This window comes from Coptis chinensis, chromosome 8 (assembly GCF_015680905.1).
Source record: "Coptis chinensis isolate HL-2020 chromosome 8, ASM1568090v1, whole genome shotgun sequence".
Classification (NCBI taxonomy): domain Eukaryota; kingdom Viridiplantae; phylum Streptophyta; class Magnoliopsida; order Ranunculales; family Ranunculaceae; genus Coptis; species Coptis chinensis.
In genome coordinates, this window is record NC_141463.1 from 39,357,201 (window position 1) to 39,375,736 (window position 18,536).

The window sequence follows — 18,536 nt, forward strand, 5'->3', positions numbered from 1 at the left end:
TCTCTCTCAAGCTAAGCTCTCCTAATTTTCGTCAAAACATAAACTTTTTACTCTCAAAACTAACATCTCATCATGGGTTTTTGTCAAAACCAAAACATTAATTCCAAAACATGAGGAAAGTTTTTGTGGTTAGTTCGGGTGGTGTTGATGTGATCTACACTAGCTATTTCTAATGATAGACGAGTTTGCTCTCGAGATTTCTCCCCTTTCTTAATTGTTGCAGACCGTGAACCATTTTGTTGTGCATTGTAAGTATAAAGCTTTGATTTTTACCCATTTTTATATGAGTTGAATATGAATTTGCATACATGAATATGTTTGGTGATGGTTTTTACATGAATTTGTTTAGTTAGTTCTTTTCATTCGCACTCACACCACATAATTTTATGGGAAATAATTTTAGGGTTCAGCACGAACTGTGATTGATTCTGCTGCATGTTTCATGCATGTAGATGGACTAAAAACTAATCTTTTAAATTTTTGTGAGTCTAAAAACTAATATTTTATTGTACACTAGGATTAAAAACCAATTTTATTTGTTATGATATTTTATTAAAGTGTTTGATATTGAATGCATGTGAAATAGTACATGAAGTGTTTGTTTTGTGGTCCTTTGTATTGATATTTGATGTCCCTATCCCTTTTCTAATTGTATGATGTTGTTATGTCCAGTACAATGGCCCGTCCTTTGTTAGGTAATAAGCCTTTTGTGGTACATTATGGTGGAAATTGGGAGACAACTATCCCTGGGAAGATTAATAGTAATGATTACAAAGGTGGTATGCAGAAGTATGTGAAAGTTGATGGAGATGAGTTCTGTTTGATAGATTTGAAAAGGGATGTCCAAAAATTGGTTGGTGAAAGAGTTGGTTTTCAGATTGCTAGTATCATTCAAGGGTATATATGTAGGATAACACAGGATAAGGACCTTATGTATCTATGGGATGAGTGATAAACTGAATATTGATAGTTTACCTACGAAATGAACGATGAAACTCAAAACGTAAGTAAACTAAAACTTTTACGTGTCTATATTTATCAAAGTTTCTACTCTCAATTCTATCGAAATAGAGTGGAGTAACAAATTCGTTCCACACCTAGTTCTCTAGCATGGAATGTTTTCTAATCTAATTAATCGGTCTTAAGTCTAATGAGAGCTTTACGAAGGGTGTTATACTACGATACAATATGAAATTGATTATGTTGAATTTAACTACGAATGCTATGGAAATATGATTGTTTTTTGAATCTAGATAAAGGATTAGAGGGGACTTGAATCCACCTAGAATCCAACTTAATAACCTAGCATAGATTCTTGTATCTCGATTCTTACGTTCTTACGGCAAGAAATTCGAGTTCTAATCCCTAGTGTTCTTGACATTTCTACCAAATACTAACTAGCATGTGAGGTCGTCCACCCATTCTCATGGCGAATCACGACCTTCTAGAGTTGAATAGATTCTACAACGCTTCTACACTATACCACTAAGTTTTCATCAAAGCTTCATCAACCCCTCTAATGGAGGTTTTAGCCTTGAGTCATCAAACCATCATTTCCCATTGCATTATAACTACACATCATATTAAAATTCTAACTTAACTAAATTAACTAACAATGTTTTAATCTACTTAAACTACGAAATGATAATCGACAAGAATTAAAACTAGGTCTATAAATCGAAATAACAAAATTCAAATTGACAAAATAACTATTTTATTTATCTAATCAATCAAGAACAATGATTCAAAGACTTAATCTAAAACAAGAATTGAAAATGGAACTTAAACTTAATTACTTTATTGAAAACTAGATCTAGAATTCTATATAGTTTTAGGTCTAACTAGCTACCCTTAACAAAGAGTTAAGCTTTGGTTTTTATACTTTCAGATCCAAAAATCGTGCATGGGCTTGGAGCCATGTTTTGGGCCAGGGAATCAAGCCCAAAACCCAATTCTTTCAGTCCAAAAAGGCCTCTTCAGCTGCAGTTGGCTTCAACAGACTTTTCGTCCACTTCTGCTCCTCCGATTGGGTTAAGTCTTAGACCATTGGAAAGCTCTTTCCGAGCCGGTCGTTTTGACATAAGGTAGGCCCTATTCCGAGGTCTGAGTCCAAAGATACAGCCTTCGGAAGTTCTGCTGACTTGTGTGCTATTTCTGCCCGCGTCGACTTTTCAGCTTTTGACCGGGCAGTAGAAAGGCTTTGTCTTCTTGAATCTTGGCCTTTAATCACAGAACTCCTTAGTAACCGATCTTTGCTCCTTTATCTCGCTAAAGTGGCACATTTCTGCACATAATGGACTTTGAAATCTGAAATGCATAAAAACACGTAATCAGTGTTAATTCTTAATTATTACTCACATAATTGGTCTAAAAGTATGACTGTTACAGGGTTAAAACTACAGTTTTGGGCTCTTATCAATGAGCTTAAACCTGAGAAAGACAAAAAATACCACATATTTGTATTCCCAATTCCAACAAGTCAAAAACCCACTAGAGCTCCTGTAATGAATTCCCTCCTTCTTTGCTCCGGTTAAGTCCCCAACAAAAATTGCTCTACCAGTTAAGTCCTCCAAAAATAATGGTCCACCAGTTAAGTCCTCCAAACCAATGTCTCCAGCAGTCAAGTCCCCCCAGAAGATTCCTCCTCCAGTTAAGTCCTCCAAAAAAATATCTCCAGTAATCAAGTCCCTCAAGAAGATTCCTCCTCCAGTCAAGTCCCCCCAAAATATTCCTTCACCAGTACCCACAACTCCAAAGAACAAAAGTGTACAAATTAGTAAGAGTGTTAGGAGATCCCCAAGATTCACAGAAACTCCCCAACCTTCTCAAACATCAGTTAATCCTACTAGTACTAGACAAAAGGCCCAAATACTCCCAAAAGTAAAAGGCCCAAATACTCCCAAAAATAAAAGGCCCAAATACTCCCACAGGTAAAAGGCCCAAATATTCCCAAAAGTCACATTTAAGAAGGTGCATAAGGCTTCACATCGGGTTACTAAACCAGTTTTAGGGTCTAATGGAGAGCCATTGGTGTTGGAAATTTTTGATGATGAAGTGGCAGAAGATGTTGAGGGATCTAAGAATATGGTGGAGTCTTAGTTACCATCCATGGATCAGGATTTCTGTACTCAGAATATTCATGAATATCTCGATGAACTAAAACATGCTAGTGAGGGATTAAATGATGTTGAGAATGCTGAAAATATGGTTTATGAATCTGATAATACTGAGTTGAATGGTGGTTTGAATGGTGAGTTGAATGATGGTCTGAATGGTAAGTTTAATGGTGGTTTGAATGATGAGTTGAATGCTGGAAGTGATGATGAAGGGGATAAGTATAAGTATGATAAAACCTTTGGCCCAGTTTTTGGCAGTTGGATGGATGCAGGCTATGACAGTGTTGAAAGTGAATCTGATGATGATGAGTACAATCCAACATATCGTGATTACTCAGATAATGACTTAGATAATGACATAGATCCAATGGTGGTGGATGAAGAAGTACATTTAGAAGAAGAGTTGCAAGGTTCTGTGTTGGCCAATGTTATGGGGATATCAAGAAGCATCTATGAGGAAGAGGAGGTGGCAAAAGTGGCAAACCCAGTAGTTGAGAAGTTTGGGTTATGTGAGTTGAAGCCCAAGATGGTGGCCTACTTGTTGAGGCTTGCTTGGGGAGTTTTTGTGACAATGGCAATTAAACATAGGTTTAGTTTTAGACAAGTTAGAAATGACAAGTTCAGGGTGATTCTAGTGTGTAAAGAGCCATCATGTAAGTGGACTGTATCTGCTAGTATAACCAAAAAAGACATGCACACCTTCATTCTTAGGAAATGTCATGATGTACATACATGTGAAGTTGATGAGAAGAATAAGAACACACAGGCTAAAGCACCTTGGGTTGCTAAAGTATTTCTAGATAAGATGAGAGATCATCCATATTTCAAACCAACTGATATAGTAAAAGAGGTGTTTAATAAATGTGGAGTGAGCATATCATACTGGACTGCTTGGAAAAGTAGATGGCTGATGCTTGAAGCAATACACGGAAATTATGAAGAAGGTTATAGACTAGTCCCTGAGCTGTGTAGGCAGATACTTAAGAGAAACCCAGGTAGCATTGCCAAGCATTTTGTGAGTGATAGAACTAAGTCTTTCATTGGTGTTGCTGTTGCATTCAAGTCATCAATAGATGGGTGGTTGAATGGATGTAAACCCATAGTTGGTCTTGATGGTTGTTTTCTCAAAGGTAAGTATGGTGGATGTGCTTAATAGCTATAGGACTTGATGCCATGAATGGAATACTCCCTCTTACTGTCTATGTTTGTCAAGGGGAGAACAAGGATACATGGATGCAATTGTTATGCCACTTGAAGCCTCGTCTAGACAAGTATAAGGATAAGGTTAGCTTCATGAGTGACAGATAGAAGGGGTTGATACATGTTGCAGCTCACTATTTTCCAGATTCCAATCACAGGTACACATGTATACACATTTTATTTAAGATACACATTTATACATTCTGTAGTTGTACTCACTATGATGAATTATACACATTTATTTAAGATACTTATGCATGTTTTTTTATGCAGATATTGCTTCAGACATATGTACAAGAACTTTAAAAAGATTTATAGTGGTGAGCTATGGGAAAATCTAGTCTGGGGAGCTGCAAGGGCATACAAGAAGCAAGAACTTACAAGGATATTGGGTATCATTAACAAAAATGACCCAAAAGCCTTAGATTGGTTTGATAGAGAGACAAGGAGTAGTTGGGCTAGGGCACACTTTGATTGGATCTCAAAGTGTGATGAACTGACCAATAATTTTAGTGAGTCCTTCAATAACTGGATACTCAAAATCAGAGATAAACCATTGGTTCGCTTTATAGACAGGTACAACCTAGACTTGTTGAATTTGGTTTATGAGACAAGAGAGTTATCCATGGAGCTAGTTGAAGGAGATGTAGTCCCAAATGTATATTTCATGATTAAAAAGAGGAGTTGAGGCACCATTGGTATGAGATTAAGGGTGTTTCAGATACTGAATATTTAGCAATCAACAACAAGAGTGGGAAGAGGTATAATGTTGATCTTGGGAAGTTTGAATGCTCATGCATAGAGTGGCAAATGTCAGGAATTCCTTGTGCACATGCAGTTGCTGTCATCAGAAAGAAGAGAGTGGAAAAGTGGTCAAGGTAAATTGTATCATTTTCAAATATTTACTTATGTGTACATTAATTTTTGTTGTATATATTTTAACCCTATACATTAATTTATGACAGGTATTGCGGTCCATATTTTAGTGTTGAGGCATTCAGGAGAACTTATGCAAACTATCTTTATCCACTGGAGAACATTGAGGATTGGGAAGAAATAGTAAGTAATGTATGTGATGTTATCTATCTTGATTGTATAAGATAATAATTATCTACCCTTATCTTTATTCACAGGATGACCCAGAAGAGTTGGTACTACCTCCTGAAATGGCTAATAAGGTAGGAAGGCCAAGAAAACAAAGAATTAAGGGGGATGATGAACCACCTAAAACAAGAAGGAAGTGCACAAAGTGTGGAGAACTAGGTCACAAATCTATAACATGTGATCAAAGACAGAAGGGGATATATGGCAAAAAGAAAAGGAAAGGTGTCCCTGGACAAGAAGAACCAACTGAAGCCCTAGTGTAGCAAATTATCATCATCATGAAGCCCCAATGCAGCAACAACAACAACATCAAGGACCAATTTAAGTCCCCATTGCAAAGAAAGAGCAAGAACATCAAGAAGCCCCCAGTAGCAAAGAAGAAACATCAAGGACCAACCGAAAAGAGGATCACCAGAAGGAGGTAGAGTAGGGAGAGGAAGAGGAAGAGGAAGAGGAAGAGGCAGAGCAAGAGGAAGAGCAAACATAAGGGGTGGAAGGGATGGAAGAGGCAGAGGAGTACATGAGCCAGTTAGCCAGAGAACAAGGGGATTGCATCATTTGTTGTTTGGTGATGGCCCAGATACACCTTCAACTCCTCCACTGAATGCAACTATATCAACTCATGAGCCACTTAGCCAGACTCAATAGTAAGTGGCTTTTGCAAGTATATTTTGTATATTTTGCTACTTGTAAGGGGATTGCATCTTTTGCTACTTTTGTATATCATATGTCAAGTTAGGAAGTGTTTGTTTGTACTTAAACTACTGGTGTTAGTTTGCTGAAGTGTTGTGTCTGTTTTCTGTTTTTCATGGTTTAGGTCAAAGTGTTGTGTCTATTTCTCATGGTTCAGGTCTGCTGGGATTTCATTTTGAAATTTGATGTAAGAAAGAACCCTTGTTTGTACTACCAGTTTATGATTCCCCTTTTGTTATGATCATCTTTTTTATGTTCTGCAGATAAGTTGATATGGTTGTGATATTTTATGCTGCTACAACTTACATTTTATTAGAATGGAACAATTAGATCACCCTTACATTGATGCAGACATTATAGCCTCACTTAGGGGTAGTCAAGAAGACAACAATACTCACTACCACACACATCACAGTCTAGTACAAGAGTAGTCTTCTTCTCAGTAGGCACCATAGGCTGATTGGAAGCACCATAAAGCATCTGGTGGTTGTGACACCCAACCATGTCACATGAAAGCCACATTTCAATTACTTTGCCCGACTGATCACGACATCTATACAATTTCATAAAGCCTCTGCACTTGACCATGTCTGCCCCCCTGTCCATGTTGCATCTCTTATAAAGGTACTCACAATTTGGAGAAGTGTGGCCTTCTTCGTCACACAATTGACATATCTGTGGACAAAAACACAAGTTGGATAAACTTAGATTTTGGTACAGAAAACAAAGTCATCTTTTAGGAATTAAGCCTACTGAACTTCATAAAATTAGAGTTTAGTCCTATTTATATGCCATTACAATTTAAAAGTTGGTTAGGTTGAAAACTACCTCATCGACACAAAAATATCTTACGGGAGCTCCACCCATTGGATTAGATTGGAGAAAGAAGAGGGGTACCCAAAGAAAAGAAAAGAAAGGGTGACTTACAGGAAGAAGATGACTGTAAGGGTTGAACTCTTATAGTATTTCAGTTCTAACGGCCATATTTTTTGGGCCATTGGATTGTAGAGAGGATTTTGACATGTGGCAAATTTTATCAAGTGAGTTTTAGTTAGATTCCAACAATTATCTACTTATTCTCATGACATGCACATGGAGGGGTATTCTTGTCATTTTGAAAATACAAACAGATTGACCATGGTCAACTATATTGACTCACAAATAAAAAAGCGTAAGTAGGACCAAAGCCTAATAAATTTGAAAAGTTGGACCAAAGCCTAATTTTGCTATTAATAGTAGGACCAAAGTCTAAATATCCCTTTAATTTAGTATAGATTCAAATCAATTTTCACCATTAGTTCTATTCCAAATCATTACTCTCGCATTGTTTACTTGTTTGTCATTGTTGAATTCGGTTAGGTCTAATCAATTAAGAGTGGAACGAATCTTTACTCTTGTTATATTTGCAATACCATATTGAGAGTAGAAATTTTGGTTTAAAAGTAAGAATAGATTGTTTGCATGTTATTAGTGTTTATTAGCATTAATAGGAGTAAACTATTGTTTTTACCTTTATCATGATTCATATATTTTTTGTACTATTTGTTAGTCTCTTGATGTAGTTTGTTAAAGTTGATATATGAAGAAGAAACTTCATTTCGAATTAGCTGGTTCTGCATTCATTGTTGTAATATATGTATAGTGTCGTATTACTCTTCTATAGGGTATAATATGTAGCATTGTTCATCCATAGAGTCTAAAACTTTAATCAAACTTGTTTTCAACGTTTCTTGAAAGGTCAACTAAATAATTGACTTCACCATTCAAGAAATGGAGAGAAAAAATGATGATAGAAATAGTATACCCTATGGGTGAAGGAGGCTACATGAGACAAGTTCAATAAAGTCAAATTGTTGGTTTTGCAGTCGTTACTGGCGTAGCCTTTATGTAGTGCCTTACTAGGCTTCAAAATTGTCTTATGGATTCAATATAATGCAATATATACAATAAATGCACACTATTTCGTACATAAACCAACATTTCACTTAGCCATATACATTTTTCAAATAACATATTACTTCATAGTTTAATTACGGACTTAATGTTTCAGGTGTCTATGGGTGAAGGAGGCTACATGAGACAACAAAGTTCAATAGTTGGTGTAAGTACCATATATCCAATGAATATATGACATGCGTCCATCACATCCCTTTACCAAACAATCTCCATCCAAAACATGAATTGAATCTCAACTAGCATTCTACGCCAGCTTATAAGAATTAGACCTATACCTAGACCTAGACATGCTCAGGTCACTACTTCGCAAGTCGTTCATCCTAGCTCTATCATATTATTGATAGATGACGGTTACAGTCAAAGGGCACAGGAGAAGATCACGTAGGAGGATACGACGATATTGATGACACACATTTAAGACATTAATCACATTTATAGCCAGGTCTTTAGCAGGAGACCCAAGAAGAGGAAGAGTTGTGCATAACACTATAAAAGGAGGAGACTTACCAAATCATAGGGGCTCCATCTTGATCAGGAGAGTCTGGATCCGCTCCACCTCCTCCATCTTCTCTATTTCCCAAACTAGATCTCATGAACTACGATTGGCTTGATTTTATTTCTATTAGAGAAGAACTAGATACGTAGGCAACTCCACCGAACAAAGCTTGCAACCACTTCTCCACAGAGTTTTTACCATTTATAGTTGGTTTTGCATTCGTTGGCATATAGTGTCCTACTAGGCTTCCATATTGTCTTGTGGATGCAATATTCATATCCACAAGCAATATCTACATTATGGCTTTATAGAGACACTTTGTGACCGTTAATTATCGATATACAGTTCTAGTGTTGTTTTCTCTTATATATTTAAAAGTGGGTGCGCTAGTTTCAAATCTACTACAACATTATTTCATGTTGAATTATAACTGTGCTTTACGATATTGCCATGACGAACAACATACCATGAACGAAATTAATGATATACAAACCATTATTGGCTCTGTGGATTCAAATATTGTGGTGTGATTTATATATTGCCCAAATGTATTCAAAACCTACTTATGATGTGTTTAAACATGCCAATATATATCTGAACAAAAACTCAAGTTCAGTTTAGGGACACGTTGAGATCACGACACTTTTATTTTAGGTTCATTTGGCTCACCTTCACATTCACATTGGGCCCAATTTTGTAATATAATGAGTAGAGAGAGAAGAAGATGAAGTCCGATTTTGGAATAAGGGCAAAATGGGTACTGAAGAAATAGGGTTGGTCATCGAGCTACTCGAGTCGAGTTTTGCTATACTCGAGTTCGACTCGCACATGAATAAGCTCAACTCGAACTCGACTTTGAGTTTAATATTGAAGCTCAAGCTCGACTAGTCCATTTCTGCTAGTAGCTCAAGCTCGACTCATTTTGCACTACAAGCTCAGGTTCGAGCTCGAGCTCAGTTATGCTCGTTTGAACTCGAACTCGAGCTCAAACTTGAAAATAATATGTATAAAACATTAAAACTAATATAAATTGTAAATTATAGTTGGGTATAAAGTATAAAATGCATATAAATTATAAACTATATACTACGTATGGGCCTATAAAACAAGTAGCTCACGAGTAGCTTGCGAGCTATTCGAACTCGAATTATTCGCTATCTAGAATGAGCTTTAAATTAAGCTCAAGCTCGACTCATACTTTTGCGCAGACGAGTTTGAGTATGTAGAGCCTTCAACGAGCTAAGCTCGACTACTCACGAACAACTCGACTCGATAGCCCTAGAAAGAAAGAGGAGAACATAATTATTCGAATGAAGAAAAAAAGAGAGAAAAAGGTATAGTTGGAAGTTCAAAAATTATCGCTGACCTCAGCAGGTTAGTCCGGTCTGATATCATAATTTCCAATAAAACATGGGTCAACATTTTCAACCAGACAATGGGTTTAATCTCCCTGGTACTTAAATGGTTGCACAAAAACCTCCTATAAGCGAACAAATGCATAAAACCTCCCTACTATTTAAAACATAACATCAAAGCCAAAATAAACCAAAATACCCCTGTGAAAACCGGGCTGACGTCATCCTATGTAAATTTGTATTTACATATGACAATATAAAATTATATAGTCCTCTTAACCTATTTAAATTTAAATTTTCATATGAAATTTTTTTTCATAGGAAAATTTAAATTTATATATTGTCTGGTGTCATTGGAAAATTTTCAATCCCAAAAGTTACTATGTAAATTTAAGCTTTCATAGCTCCAATGACTATATAAATATAGTTTTACATATATATGACTATGTAAAAATACATTTATATATATTCTGTTAGGTGTCGGGAAATTTTCGATCCCAAAAGTTGCTATGTAAATTTAAGTTTTTATAGCTCCAATAACCAAATATAGTTTTACATATATATATATATATATATATATATATATATATATATATATATACATATATATATAACTATAATATATATATATATATATATATATATATATATATATATATATATATATATATATATATATATATATATATATATATATTTGTAAAAATACATTTATATATAGTCGAGAAATTTTCAATCCCAAAAGGGTAAAAAAAGAAATAAAATAAAATGGGAAATAAAAACAGACCAGATTTTATCTCTTTTTTGGAAAACAGGAATGTTATTTAAAGAGACTTAAATAATAGGGAGATTATGTGATATGGGTCGATGGGAGGGAGTTTATACTCAACCGACTTAGAACCAAGGGGCTGAGCCTCATTTCTTGCATTTTCAACACCCTTAAATGGTACAAACAATAATTTTCCGTTTTAATTCTGCATGAATGCATTTCATACCCCGCATGAAATCCAGAATTGCCATCTTAAATCTCCCTTGTACACAACACTCCCACTGTTTTTCTTCCACACCTCTCACCAACACTCAAAAGTCCCACGCACTTCACCTCAAACTTGGAACACTCACAACAACTACTTCTCAACTTATCACTTCATACATTGACTCAAACTCATTTTCTAATGCTCGTATTCTCTTCAAAGAAACGTCTAACTGGGACTTGGTTTCAGCCACAACCATTATCGGACAATTTGCTCGCAATGATCATCATGAATATGTTATTAGTATGTTCTCTCGTTTGCTTTACTTGAATGTTAGACCCAATGAGTATACTTTTGGTACTGTAGTACATTCTTCTACTTCTTTAAAAGCTCTTTGTATAGGGAAACAGTTTCATGGTATTGCGACGAAAATGGGACTTTGTTCTAATGTGTTTGTCGGTAGTTCGGCTCTTCATTTGTATGTAAAGGTGGGTATGATCGAAGAAGCGCGATGAGCTTTTGAAGATATGTATGAACTGAATGTGGTTTCTTATACTACTATGATATGTGGGAATTTGAAGAATGAGAGGTTTGAGGATGCTAGATTGCTGTTTTCGTGAATGCCCGAGAGGAATGTTGTTTCTTGGAATGCGATGATTGGTGGGTATAGTCAAATGGGTCTGTTGTGAATATATAAGTGCGGAAACAACGTTACCCACAACAAACGGATTAATCCTACACAAAGATCAATCCTTCACACTAGACAAGATTTCAACACCCTCCAAGCAATATCCCAACATTTCTCAATATCAAATAACAAGCATATAAAGTAAAACAATTAATGTAAAGGAAGAACAAACCACAAGGCGAGATATATCGTGGTTCGACAATTTGCCTACTTCCATAATCGCGAAGTTCCAAGCTTTCTTTGGATGTCCCTGAGTAGCAGATTACAAGTCTCTTAATTCACTCACAAAGAATGAACACTCAACTCACAAAAGAATTGCTCTCTTTATAATCTCTCTCTTTCTTGGTTTTGGAAAAAGTTAGGTTTTTTCAAAAACTGATTTTGTTTTATACCAAAAACCAAAATCGCGATTCTTATGTGAAGCCCACAAAAAAAATGAGGCTGGCGCTTCTTCTTCGAAAGTGCGGTCGCCAAAACATTTCTTGGACCATGGCTGGTCGTCGCTTTGGCTCGAAAGCGGCTCAATGTGAAAAAACAGAGAAAAACTTCGTTTTTCTCTACATTCTCCACCTCGGTGAGGTTTTAACACATAAAACCAAGCCGAACACATCCAGCAAGATCACATCCAGTAAGAACACCTCCAAAGAAGGAAGACTTCGCAATCCGCCCCGGCGGCTATGCCCACACAGGGCTCTTTCAAACATGTAGGATTTGGAGCAAGTCCAAACAGTGTTGGAACTTAACTCCGGTGACAACTTTCGTCAGCATATCAGCAGGGTTGTCATGGGTGTCTACTTTCTCAAGTGCTACATCACCATCCTCAACAACATCCCGTATAAAGTGATAACGGACATCAATATGCTTGGTCCGACCATGATGAACTTGGTTCTTCGCCAAATGAATAGCACTCTGACTATCACAATACACAGCAACACTGTTCTGCTCAATACCCAAATCATCTAGAAGACCTCGAAGCCATAGTGCCTCTTTCACTGCCTCTGCCACTGCCATATACTCGCCTTTCGGTAGTAGATAGAGCAATCAGTGGCACTGAAGCATAGACCTCCAACTAACGGTGCACCATGCATCATAAACACATAACCGGTGGTCGATCGTCGTCATCTATCTAGATCACCTGCATAATCAGAATCCACAAACCCACTGACATAACAAGTGCCTCCACCATAAGCTAATCCCACATCCAAAGTACCCTTCAAGTACCTTAGTACCCATTTCACTGCCTCCCAATGCTGCTTCCCAGGATTTGCCATATACCTGCTGACAACACTAAGCGCTGTGGAAATGTCGGCGCATTAATGCACACCATAGCATACATCAAACTGCCCACGGCACTTGCATAAGGAACATTTGCCATATGCTTTTGTTCCTCCACCGAACTAGGAGAGAACTTAGCTGAAAGTCTAAAATGCCCAGCTAAAGGTGTAGAAACCGACTTTGCATTCTCCATACCAAATCGAGAAATTACTTTCTGAATGTATTTCTTCTGAGATACAACTATCCGTCGCTTCTTCCTATCTCTGTGAATCTCCATGCCCAGTATCTTCTTGGCTCCACCTAAGTCTTTCATCTCAAACTCAGAGCTAAGTTGAGATTTCAACTTGTCTATCTCCACCATGCTTTTGGAAGCAATAAGCATGTCATCCACATAAAGCGGGGAGATAGATGAAGTCATTACCACGAAGCCTTCTAAAGTAGACCACGGTAGTCATACTTACGGGGTGTACTCATGTTGCATCATGAATGTGTCAAAGCGCTTGTACCATTGCAGGCGATTGCTTTAACCCGCATCAAAGTGACCGATTCAATTTGCATACATAATCTTCTTTCAAGAAGCGACAAACCCTTTCGGGTTGTCTCATATAGATCTCTTCTTCCAAGTCCCCATGCAAGAAAGCGGTTTTACATCAAGTTGCTCTAACTCCAAGTTGAAGTGAGCAACTAAACTTAATAACACACTTAATGGACGTATGTTTGACCACCGGGGAAAATACCTCATTGTAGTCAACTCCTTCTTTTCTGTGAAAAACCCTTTGCTACCACTCTTTGCCTTGTACCCGATCTTGCCGGACTCGGGAAGGACCTCTTTCTTTTCTCGAACACCCATTTCTTTGCCGATAGTCCTTTTGCCCTTTGGCAATACAACTAGGTCCCATGTGTGATTTTTATCAAGAGATTCCATCTCGCTTGCATAGCTACCAACCAATCTCTGTAATGAGCATCTCTAGCGGCTTCCTTCTTGAAAGCTATCGGCTCATCATCTTCGATATTCAAAGGCATATGCCACTAAATCCACGACCATAGTGTTTCACCGGCTTCTCGTGCCCATACTTGTGCACTTCTTTAACTTGTCTCTGTGGCCTAGGGTCAGCCACTACAAGTTGCGGATGCTCTTGCTCTTCTTCCTGTTGCTATGTGGTTCCATGATTTGGTACCTCATCATGATCTAACCAGTCATCTGCTGCATCAGACAACTCAAGCTCATTAGCTTGAACTTCTATAGACTTCACCATTGCGCGCCTACCGGCTTTTCGAAGATAACACGGAAGTCTCATCAAAGGTAACATCTTTGCTGACCAGGAACTTGTGGTCTTCTAAACACCACAATCGATATCCCTTTACCCCATTTGCAAAGCCTAAGAATATGGCCTTCTTAGCTCTAGGATCTAGCTTGTTGTCCCTCACATGGTAGTAAGTCTGTCGATCCAAACTCTCGAAAAACTATAATCAGCTGGGTTACCTGACCACACCTCATAAGGTGTCCGCAATCTATAGCTGGTATCGGTGACCTATTAATGCGGTAACACGCCATGGACACTACATCGCTTGATACTTTTTTGCCTAGGACCGGCATTAGACAATAAACATCTTGCTCTTTCAAGCAAAGTTCTATTCATCCTCTCTGCCATTCCATTCTCGTGCATGGCGTGCCCTCGATCCGTCCGGTGTCTGGCGATTCCTGTTCGCGCCGCGGAACTCTTGGAAAGGTTCATAGGTATACTCGATTACCATTGTCGGACCGTAATGTCTTGACCTTCCTATCGTGCGATTCTCAACCCTTGCGCCTTCCACTTCTTAAATGTCTCAAACACTTCATCTTTTCGATTTCATCATATACACCCACACATAGCGAGTATGATCATCAATGAATGAGACATAATAGCGGTTACCTCCCCTTGAAGCCACCACGGAGGGTCCCCAAACATCCGTATGCACATAATCAAGGATGTCTGTTGTCGTGTGCTTGCTTGACTTGAACTTGACTCTGCGATCGCTTCCCATAGACGCAATGCTCCACAGAACCCCATACTTGGCTTCTTCAAGTTCTTCAAGAACCTCGCTTGCACAACTTCGGACAAACCCTTTTCACTCATATGCCCTAAACGATATGTCATATCTTAGTGCACTCGTAATCATTTCTACATGCACCCACCGCTACATCGCTTTATCACCGTACTACCTATCGAGTATACAAGGTTCCATATTTTGACCCTTCATAACAACTAAAGAGCCATTAACAATATTTAGGACTCCACCTTCGCTACACAAACTTGTGGCCTTTGGAATCAAGGTACCAAGAGAAATAAGACTTTTCTTTAGCTCGGGAACATGTCTCACATCGGTTAAAGTCCTCACTACACCATCATACATCTTGACCCCGTATAGTTCCAATTCCTACCGTCTTACAAGCAACAACATTACCCATTAAAGCGGAACCACCATCAATGCTCTCATAAGAAGTAAACCACTTTCTATTCGGGCACATATGATAGGAACATCCGGAATCAAGAATCCACTTTTTCGATCATATAGTCTTGTGTGGACACACGTAGGTGAACTCATCCTCTTGAGCACGAAGCATAATTTGCCTCAATTTTTGCCTTACCTTTCTTGACCATCTCTTGTTCTCTTTCTTGGTGAGGACAATTACTTGCATAATGTCCCTTTTCATTGCAATTGTAGCCTTAGACATATTTTAAAGGCTTCTTTGACTTGGACCTAGAATTCTCATTACTTGAATAATTACGTTCATCATAATTTTCCTCTTGCCACTAGCCCCCGACCTGCATCAATGCTATTCTCTACTGCGTGTCTTCTTCATCAACTCATAAGAAAGAAGTGCACTTTGAACTTCGTCAAGATCGACGACTTCTCTGTTCATGAATGTAGTCATTAGATGCTCATAGCTTTCTGGCAAGGAGAATATTAAACATGCCGCTTGATCCTCATCATCCATCTTCATACCAACATTCAAATAATCCGCTAGGCGTCGGCGGAACTCACTAACGCGTGCTCTTGCATCGTTGAACCATCGACCATCATGTACCGATAAAGACGCTTCTTAAGGTACATCTTGTTAAATCATGCTCTTGGTCATATACATAGACTCTAGTTTGAGCCAAATACCGGCAGCGGTATTTTCTCCCATCACACTATACATAACCTCATTAGCAAGACATAACCGGATTGATGAACAAGCTTGAAGATCGAACTCTTCCCAATCATCATTACTCATACTCGCCGCCTTAGATTTAATCCCCTTTAAAGCCTTGTGCAAACCTTGTTGGATGAGGATGTCCTTTACTTGGACTTGCCAAATCCCAAAGTTATTCTTCCCATTAAACTTCTCTACTTCAAACCTTGCGTTTGACATCTTGGGAGCCATCTTTCAAGTTACACACAATAACCCAAAAGAAACAGTTTCACCTCGGAATTTAATCGAACACCTTGTCTACACAAATTTTGAGCACTAAACTCAAAATCCTAGGTCGTATACCTAAGCTCTGATACCAATTGTTGTGAATATATAAGTGCGGAAACAACGTTACCCACAACAAACGGATCAATCTTACACAAAGATCGATCTTTCACACTAGACAAGACTTCAACACCCTCCAAGCAATATCTCAACACTTCTCAATATCAAATAACAAGCATATAAAGTAAAACAATTAATGTAAAGGAAGAACAAACCACAAGACGAGATATATCGTGGTTCGGTAATTTGCCTACTTCCACACTGCGAGTTCCAAGCTTTACTGGATGTCCTGAGTAACAGATTACAAGTCTCTCAATTCACTCACAAAGAATGAACACTCAACTCACAAAGAATTGCTCTCTTATAATCTCTCTCTTTCTTGGTTTTGGAAAAGGTTAGGTTTTCCAAAAAACTGATTTTGTTTTTATACCAAAAAACCAAAATCGCGGTTCTTTAGAAATGAAGCCCACAAAAAATGACTGAGCGGCGACTCCTTCGAAGGCCAGCGAGTGGTCGTAAAAAAAACATGGACCATGAGCTGGAATTCAACTCTGGCAGCCGGTGGCCTGAATCGTGAAAAACAGAGAAAAACTCGTTTTTTCTCTACAGGGTCAAACTAAAGAAGCTGTGAATCTTTTTATTGAAATGTATAGAGAAGGATTTCAGCCTAATGAGTCTACTTTTCCTTGCGTTTTTAGTGCTGCAGCTAATATAGCTGCACTTGGAATGGGTAAGAGTTTTCATGCTTGTGCTTTTAAGGTGTTGGGGAGTTATGGTGTGTTTGTTGGTAATTCTATTATCAGTTTTTATGCCAAATATGGGAATATGGAAGATAGTTTATTAGCTTTCAATAGACTTCATGGAAAGAATACTGTTTCTTGGAATGCTATTATATGTGGGTCTGCACAGAATGGAAGAGGCAAGGAAGCACTACAGTTCTTACAGAAGATGTAGGGTTTCGGCATTAGACCCAATGGTGTAACTCTTTTGTGTGTTTTGTTAGCTTGCAACCACGCGGGTCTTGTGGATGAAGGTTTTTCCTGTTTCAATAGGGCTAAAAATGAATATCCCAATGTGTTAAGGCCTGATCATTATGCTTGTATGGTTGATATGCTTTCTCGCTCGGGGCGTTTTGGGGAAGCTAAAAGGTTTCTTCGAGAGCTTCCTTTCAACCCTGGGATTGGATTTTGGAAGGCATTGCTTGGAGGCTGCCAGATACACTCGAACATGGAATTGGCAGACCTAGCAGCTCGAGAAATCCGTGCCTTGGATCCGGAGGACGCGTCTCATCCTATGTTATGTTATCAAATGCAGATTCTGCAGCTGGTAGATGGCTGAGTGTATCAATGATAAGGAAGGAGATGAGGGAAAAAGGGATGACAAGGATTCCTAGCTGCAGTTGGATTGAGATCAGCGGTAAGGTTCATGTATTTTTTTCTGGAGATAAAAGACATGGCCAGATGGATGATATTTATATGCTTATGGGATATTGTTTTAAACATTTGAAGGAAATACCAACCACCAACAGTTTTTCAGAATACTAAATTGAGCTTCTTTGTTTTCACAGTAAAATTCCTTGCAACTAAGCTGCATATTTATATATTAAGATTTAGGATCTCATTCGGCAGCTTACATAGATGGGTATCTTTAATATTATCACCAACCAACAAGTCTGCCTTCGTAAGTACTTTGTTTCCATCGTCCTGCTAAGTACAAACCTTTGATTAATCTAGTATATGGCTCAAAAACAAAGAAAACTCGGTCTCTAGTTTGCTCGATGGACGATTTCAAGTCTCTTCCATCTACTTAGTACAATGCTTCAAAGTCCAACACCACCTTCGGGTCTTCCACCACCAAGGAATTGGAACCCTTTTGTGATTGTTGTACTAGGTGTGATTTGCACCATCTTCCTCTTACTTGGCTACTACAAGATCCTCAAAAGACATTTCCTTCCCGCTTAGGTACCATACCGAAAAGGCGACTTGAATGAATGAGGCTAACCCAGATGACCCTTCACTACAATTCCAAAGTCCTGGACTCGATTCATCAATCTTATCTTGCCTTCCCACCATTCAATATAGGAAAAGGAGTGATGGTGAAGTTGACCATGGTGACACAGATCAAGTAGATTTGCTTGGGAGCATTTGAAGAAGGGGATTGGCTTAGATTCCTACCAA

General features: G+C 38.2%; 2 pseudogenes; both read left to right on the plus strand.

The window, feature by feature from the left end:
* The first annotated feature begins 10,787 nt into the window (after positions 1-10,787).
* LOC147481442 (pentatricopeptide repeat-containing protein At5g42450, mitochondrial-like) lies at positions 10,788-11,742 on the plus strand (annotated as a pseudogene).
* Positions 11,743-16,938: 5,196 nt separating this feature from the next.
* LOC147481443 (pentatricopeptide repeat-containing protein At5g42450, mitochondrial pseudogene) lies at positions 16,939-17,927 on the plus strand (annotated as a pseudogene).
* The last annotated feature ends 609 nt before the right edge of the window (positions 17,928-18,536 follow it).